Source organism: Chaetura pelagica, unplaced genomic scaffold, assembly GCF_000747805.2.
Source record: "Chaetura pelagica isolate M959 unplaced genomic scaffold, ChaPel_1.0 scaffold50, whole genome shotgun sequence".
NCBI classification, from domain to species: Eukaryota; Metazoa; Chordata; class Aves; order Apodiformes; family Apodidae; genus Chaetura; species Chaetura pelagica.
In genome coordinates, this window is record NW_009952366.1 from 1,773,862 (window position 1) to 1,782,671 (window position 8,810).

Here is an 8,810-nt window from a genome sequence, read left to right on the forward strand (position 1 = left end):
AGGAATGCTCAGATGAGCAGATTTTTCAAGCCTGTAATGCAGTGATTTGTTGTACTAGGTAATCCCAGAAAGTAAAGATTAATTGAGAGGCTTTGTTTCCTTATTTTTTTTTTCAGTCAGCAAAGCATTTTTTGTCCTTTTCTGGAGAATTATATTTTATTTTGTCTCTAATTTTCTTGAAAACAGATGATCCTGCATGCCAAATACTTTTCTTTATTACAATGAGAAAATAAATTTACATAGAATTGTTTTGGCATGTTTGTTGCAACCACGACCATAAGTTTCTCTACAGTACATGAGTGTATAATAATACAGTGTATTGTTCCTAATATTAAATCAATTCCCGCTTCTGGTTTCTATCTAATATGCAAAGCAAATCATTACAACAAAGAATCACTTTTGCACACCCACAGTTTTTGGAATCCAGCATTGTTCTTCCTATTGTGACAGTGAATATTTTTATATGACAACATTAAGATGTAGGATGCTAAAAAAAAGTGTCTTATTCCTGATGTAGAATTGGATCTTTTCTTTCTTCCCAGACATCACAATTTCATACCAATTTTTGTCATTTGCTTCTCCTTAATGAATGTATTTAATGATTGGATAAAAATAAATAAATAAATAAATTAACTAATGCACTATTAATAAAGCAGAGCTCTATGAATGACAGTCGTGTTAAAAATCATGGATGAAGCATAGTGCTTCTGTGATAAAGAAGACTAAATAGATTCTTTTGATTGCTGTTTCTTCCTCTGAAATGCAGTTTCTCTATGAAGTTTGTGGATGGTAATTAATCTTTTAATGATATAACTGTAAATATGTTTGTGCTTCTGGATTTTTTAAATTTTATTTTTCATGGAATAAATCTGTGTTTTGTTCTTACTAGATGAACAAGTCTTTAGGCTATTCTTGCATAAAATGACTGTTTCTCCTTTCTCTTCTTCTTTGTTATTTTTATGAATGATTTAGAGACTAGAAACAGAACTGCCTTCCCTGAAGCTAAAGGCAGAGAAGAATTCTGGGTGTTAACTGAGCTTCTCCAACAGTTTTGTGCCATATAGCTGAAGATGCTGGAAATAAATAAAATTTGGTTTACCTTCTCACAAATACTTTAAACTGTAGACCACTTACGTCTAGACCCAAGCTCTCATTAATGTAAGTTTTAAGAATTAATGGAAAGATTCAGTAAGTGAAAATCTTGTCCACCTTCTCTAAATGTATCTGCTTGTCTAACAAGAGGGTATCTTTCTGTCTGGACCTTTATTGCCTTTGCTGCCTCTCATATAAGAGAGAACTGTACTTCTGTACTTCTTCGGTATAAGAAGTACAGGTGGATCACATGAAGATGTATTGCAGCAAATTCTTCAGATAAGTCAAACTTTTCTGCCTGCAGTATTCTGATTAACGTTTTTCAAAAATAAAAAAATTTAAAAACCCAAATTAAACTACTTAAATGAAAAACTAAAAAAAAATAATTGTTCAAAGTATTTTAAATTCCTTGCAAGTGCTGTTTGCAAGTTTTGATTGCTTATCTCATGAGATTACGTTTGACTTACAATTGGCTTCAAAATTCTACAAGTGACTCAATATCAAGTCAACACGTTTTGCATTTCTTCATACTAAAGACAAGCTTCATATGCATGTGTACGCACGCATGTCCCATTGGCACCTTCACAGCTGTTTTGAAAATCTTCCTTGTCAGCACTGCACATATTTACTCAATTGATCGTGAATAAGTTATTTACTGTAAGGTTTATTCTGATTAATATGAAAAATTTGCTTTATTTGACATAGGAAGAAAAAGAGATCAAGCTATGCGAAATGCAGTGTGTACTGTTCAAGAATTTCATGGTGTCTCAGTAGTGGTATATAAATGTTAAGAGCTGACCATATAGAAGTAGATTTTTTAACTCAATGAAGCTTGTGATTTTGTTAGAAGCAATTCTAGTCACTGCAAATAGGATTTTTAATATTTAGATTTACAGACAGATTTACACAAAAACTTTTTTATATTGATCAGTGTAATACTATTTGCTGAAGTTCTAACATGTTTTGCAGTTTACTTACCTTTTAAAAATCATCGTTCAGTTACAATGCATTTTTAATCTGCTATTTATAAAATAAGTTATATTTGAAAATTCTAAATTCTAGAAATTACTAATAGAAGGTGTCATTGATGTCGTCAACAGATAATGTATTTTAGATTTCTTTAGTTCTGAGGGAAATTTAGGAATAAGGATAAGGAAGGAGAAATCATGTCATTGTTACTTTTTAGTTGTGTTCCCACATAAACATATAATTAGTTGTACAAAGGCCATGGTGATCCACCAAAAGATGATGCACACACCTGGGCCCAGGTAACTCCAAGTGAAGCTATGGGAACGTGTTCCCCTGGAAGAGGCACAAAAATATGAAGGAGGATCTTCACGTTTCATTTATACTAACTGCAGTTTGTCAGGGTGCTTTTCATAATTTTGCTAATTCTGAAATCAGACAAGCCCATCTGAGTATCAAGATAAAGTCTGTTTCTGAAAGTAACGCATAAATTAAATGAAGGTGATACCTGGAACACTTAGAATTCAAAAAAAGAGCACTGAGAGGAATTACATCAGAAAATTTTTTCTGCATCTTTTGAACTGTTACAGCCTTCTGGCCTACAGAGTGTGAAGATAACCTCCTAATGGATGGTATATTTGGGTTCTCCAATTGCCTTGGCCAATAGCTTGTTCCATGTATGTGAAGAGAGATCCCTTGGAGAAACTGAAAATGCACCAATCCATGGGCCCCAATGGGGTGAAATCCACATCTGCTAAGAGATCTGGCTGATGTTGCTGAGCCACGTCTCCATAAGTTTTGAAAAATCATGGAAAGTGGGAGGAGGTGCCTGAGGACTGGAAGAAAGCCAGCGTCACTCCAGTCTTCAAAATGGGCAAGAAGAAAGACCCAGGCAACTACAGACCAGTCAGCCTCACCTCTATCCCTGGAAAGGTGATGAAACAGCTCATTCTGGAGGCCATCTCTAACCACATGGAAGAAAAGACAGTTATCAGGAGTAGCCAGCATGGATTTACTAATCTTGCTTGACTAATCTGATATCCTTCTCTGAAGGCATGACCAAACAGGTAGATGACAGGAGAGCAGTGGATGTTACATACAATGACTTCAGTAAGGCTTTTGATACTGTCTCCTATAACATCCTTGTAGGAAAACTCAAATGGCACAGATTACTGGACTGTGAGGTGCATTGAAAACTGGCTCAACAACAGAGATCAGAGGTTCGTGATCAGTGGCACAGAGTCAAGTTGGAGACCTGTGGCCAGTGGTGTTCTCCATGGATCAGTACTGGATCCAGTTTTGTTCAGTATCTTCATCAACAACCTGGATGAAAGGCTACAAAGCTGGGAGGGGTGACTGGCATACCAAAGGGCTGTGCTGCCATCTAATGAGATCTAGACAGGCTAGAGAGCTGGGCAAAGGTGAACCTCATGAAGTTCAATAAGGACAAGTGTAGAGTCCTGCATCTAGGAAGGTATAACACCAGCACCAGTGCAGATTTAAGGGTCGTCCTGCTGGAAAGCAGCTCTGTGGGGAAAAAACTTGAAGTCCTAATGGACAGTTAGTAGTTAGTTATCCATGGGACAGAAATGTGCCCTTGTGGCCAAGAAGGCCAGTGGTATCCTGGGGTGCATTAAGAAAAGTGTGCCCAGTGGGTCTAGGGAGGTTCTCCTCCCCCTCTATTCTGCCCTGGTGAGACCACACCTGGAATACTGTATCCAGTTTTGGGCTCCCCAGTTCAAGAGAGACAGGGATCTACTGGAGAGAGTCCAATGGAGAGCTATGAGGATGATTAAGGGACTTGAGCATCTCTCCTATGAAGAAAGGCTGAGAGAACTGGGACTGTTTAGTCTTGAGAGGAGAAGGCTGAGAGGGGATCTTATTAATGTATATAAATAACTGAGAGGTGGATGTCAAGAGGAAGAGGCCAGTCTCTTTTCAGTGGTGCCTAGTAATAGGACAAGGAACAATGGGTATAGGCTAGAACATAGGAAGTTCCGCTTCAACATGAAGAGAAGTTCCTTCACTGTGATGGTGACAGAGCACTGGAACAGCCTGCCCAGAGAGGTTGTGGAGTCTCCTCCAGAAACTTTCAAAACCCACCTGGATGCCTTTCTGAGTGACCTTTCCTACGGGGTCCTGCTCTGGCAGTTGGGCTAGATGATCTCCAAACGTCCCCTCCAACTCCTAAAATTCTGTGATTCTGTGATTCTATGATTCACCTGCAATATATGCTTGGAAAGTGTACACAGGGACTGCAAAAGCATGACTTCTGCTGTAAATACCTTTAGAAGCTGGACAAGTCTTAATTGACCATAGGGAGAAACTGAGCTGGGCGGAGCACCTTAGACGAATAAATTATAATATATTAATAGAAGTATATACTAGTAAGAATTGTATGTAAAAATAATAATATTTATAAAATAACAATATAATACTATTAAGAATAGCAATATAATATTATTGAGAATAATAGTATCCTGAAGACCACTCATCTTGATTATTTGAAGCTTTTGTTTTGTAGAGGTAGAATCCCAGTGACTTCATTAGGCCTAAGGGAAACAAAATGCAAAATTATAGCAAAGCTGGACCAAAGCATCCTGAAAGTATTTATAATCAAAGTGTGCAAATTCAAAACGCCTCTGATTTTGTATCAAGTATTGTTACCTTGCAAAGCTATGAGCAGGTCAGATGCTGACTGAACCTACTGTCCTCATTTGCTAGAGGGTTCAAAGACATGTTTCCTAATTTCTTTTTTTCACCACTCAAATTAAAAAGTAACCATAACAACAAAAAGCAGGGGAGCAGGGAACAGGAAGGAGGAGCAGGAGGGTATGTCAATTTCTGTCCCAGTTCTGAGACAGCAAAACCCTGTAATATTGAAAGCAAATCTGTGAAATTTCATGTGAGAACAGAAAGCGTTTGAATTCAGGTTTTGATGAGAAATTGTTTTACCTAGGAGAAGTGCTGCAATGGAGAAATGTGGGCTTTTAATTCAACATAAACTGAGGAAAAGAAGGTATTCAGTGGCAAACAAGGGGAAGAGCAGCCTTTTAATGAAGTGTACATGATTTTATTTTGTTTTTTAAACAGGCTATCTGTGGCCAAGTCTTACTACTTCAGGGGAAAGAATAAAGCACATAGACAATGTGGGAAGCTGCACTGCAACTAATTGCTTTGTCCATTTTTATTTCTTATTGTAAAAATACCAAGTGATATTTGGGCTCTCAGAAATTTGGTTTAAATGGGACTGCATGACATTTTTTTCAAACCCCTGTCACACCCATCTTGAATGTTACCTGCTCATAATCTCTAGAAGTGGCAAAATGAAGAGATCATCTCATGACCTTTCCTAGCTCTAGTCTTCCCCTAACTTCACTCCTACCTTTGGCTCTTGTCCCTACTTGCCCTGCTATAGTCATTGCAGATGGCACTCTCTGTGAATTGTTGTGATTTGTGTTCAGTGATTTGTTGCTTCTACTTGTTTGTAAAGTACTCTAATGAGACTGTATAAATAAAAGTATTTAGTTTTTCTGCCTCATTCAGGGAACTGTAAGTAATAATAACGGTATACAGATCTAACCTTTCTATAAATTACTTGCTTGTGAGATGGATTTTTAATATGTACTTCTCTTTTTGCCAGTACTAGTTAAACCATAAAAATGCCTCACACATTTCAGATAAGAGAGACCTAGAAAGCTGCAGAAATGAAAGACTGACTTGGACTGGTTAAGCAGCACCACTTGGTGTTGGATTTCTGCTTTTAATTCAACATTAGGAATTATATAACTGTACCTTGTAAGTCTTTAGAGGAATTGTACAGGTTCCAACCATCTGTTAGATTAAACATTGGTGATTCCTATGAGCATGTAGAGCAGACCTGCTACAAGGGGGATGATAACTTTGTACAAATAGCTAAGCCCTAGGAGCCTACTGGATTCACAAAGTTGGTTACTCAATTAGAAGAACTGAAGGGTGTTGTGTTGGGTTTTTTTAGTGCAGTTTCACTCACTGCAAAGTTTAATGGTAATGATTTGCTCCAATCCTTCTGCATTAGATATAGTATGTGTCTGAAATACTGAAATGCTGGAAAAGGTTCAGATAGTTATGACTTTTAAATGAATACTTTAATATGTTGATAATTCTCTGGCAGTAGTTTCCCCTGCCAGCCATTTCTGTCTTGGTGGCACTTTAAAAAACCGGGAGAGGGGAGGGAGGACAATAAATCAGACTCTTGAAGAGAGAAGTTTAGATTACTAACAAAATCCAAATGGAATAAGACCTAGCACTATATGTGACAAATGTACAAAAAATAAACAAACACACTATTTCAAACAGGAAACTTTTCAAGGGTCCTTCTGCTTAAGGGGCTGTTCTCAATCAACAGATCTTGCTGCCTTATAGTTTCTGTTGCTTTTCAGCTTTTCTGTTGCTCTTTTCACCAACTTGGCTTTTTATCATGTCCCAGCTGAAGATTATAACAGTTGTCATTTAACTGAGCAGCTAAAATGTCACTGTAGAAAACCATTTGGGACAAGGACTTTTTTACATTTATATATAGATTCCTCTGATGATTTTTCTGATGTCCTAAAGGTATAAAAATTATTCTCACACATACTCTGCTCAGGACCTCTTACATGAGAAACCCCTTAAGTACACTATATTTTTATGTTAAAGTCTGTTGCCTCACTCAGACAATGTGAAGCTGTGTTTTTATTACAAGCATCAAGATAGAAGCTGCTTTAGAGTATCAGTGCTGGAGCAGAGCAAGTTCTGGTTGCTGACAGTGAGTTGTTTGACCATGCAAGGTCACAGTATCAAAATATAACAGGGATGCTTTGCAAAATTATTTTTCTTCTTGTATGTTTAGGAAAACACAATTTAGTGGAAGATACATTCCCTCCAGATGCCTGAAGAGCTCCTGTTATTATCACGACTAGAGTATCCAACTGAGAATGAATTCCTGTTTCAGTTTGTCAAGTGCACAATTATAATTATTTCAGTGCTGTACTGAATGAATGTTAAAGCCTGATAAGAAGGTGATCTCTGTTTTTCCTATGCATAACCTCTTCTCCCAGTCTGAAAAAAGCATAATTTCTGGTTGTTTTCAGTATGACCTCTCTTCTGATGGACTTCAACAGCACTTCACAGTCGACTGAGCAATGTTGTTTGACAATTGATTAAAAACTGTAATTATTGTGGCAGGAACATAATCATGATTGATAGGACAAAGGCGGGCAGGGGCAGATCTCAGTCTGAAATTTATTTTTGTTCTATCAAAATATAGTAGATTAAATTAAAAGGTGTAATTTCTGAAAATTATGTGAGTTTTTTACTGGTTATTAAAATCCAAAAAAGGAAAAAAAAATAAACCAACAACCCTAGTAAATCCCAAACCTCTTCAAATGATGTGGGTTTCTGGTATTGTGACTTGATATTAAAAATGCCAGATTCTAGTTGGCATAAACCAAAGAATCTAGTTCTATTTATGCTGTCTCATGAGGGTGAGGATAAAAGGTACACTTTGTTACTGTTTTTCTTCTGTAAAGTCCACTTATAATAGTTCTTGTATGTTAGTAATTAGTTTTCTCTGTCACAGACTTGATTAACGTTTTTCTCTGGAATTCTAATGCATTAAATGCTTTCATAACTTGCATGATGTTAACATTTAAGGAAAAATTGTTCCTTGAATTATTTACCAAAGAAAATCCAAAAACAACTTCAGTAATGAACGCCTTTTTCTGTCCTAATTTCATTTTTCTTAGTGATGGGATTCTCAGAGTTATATTAGACTCTACCTTCCATGTCACAGCTGCAATTCATTGCATGCTCACTTGATTTTTCTAAAAGCATCATCTTCCCTGATTTTTCTAACAGCCTCATCTCCGTCCTCTTGAATAACTTCAGGAGTGTTTGCTAAGCACTTTTAGCCACGGTGTTAAACATTAAGGTGGCAGATTCCACTTTATAGGCTGAGGCAAAGCAAGCAATTTGTCAGCTTAGTTGAAAGATTCAGTAAGAACGACTGAAGTGTGAAACTTTCTTTGTTTAAATTCACAAGTCATGTTGCTTGTTATGTAGGGTTTTAAAAAACATATAAAATGTGATCTTTTAATCTTACCTACGCTTCAGTTTTAATATTGCTTATATATTGATAGATATTCTTTTTTAAAGAAGGGTTGGAAGGGTTAATAATTTATTTTTGTGTAGATTGCTTCTCAGCTTCTCAGGGGCTTAACTTCCACCTGAGTCTCAAAGTCCAATTCTTTTTCTTCCCTCAGTGCAGGTCTGTGCAACAGGAGAAGTCATTTATCCAGGCTTTCCATCCTTGTGGCAGTATAAAAGATTACACATGTATACCTGAAATGTAAGAGCTTCCCTCTCCCAAATCTTAAATCCATTAACAATGACAGCACTTTTGATTGCAAACTTACTTGCTATTCTAGACTTCAACAAACATTTTCGTACTTTAAGCTCACAAAAGGTCTTATCTTTCAAGTCCACCTTACAGGGAAGACAATGTCTGAATTTTTTTCAGCTTTTCCATAAAAAAACACACAAAAGCCCCCCAAAAAAATGAAAAACCACCAAACAAAAAAACCCAGACAAACATAAAACCAACAAAATGTAAAAAACCTTGCAGTGAATTTCAAGGTCCAAATGTGCCTTCCATCAGTTGTGGCCAATAGAGGATATTTGTCAGCTGAGACTCAGTCACTGTCCATAGTCACTGCAAACATGAACTAATTTAG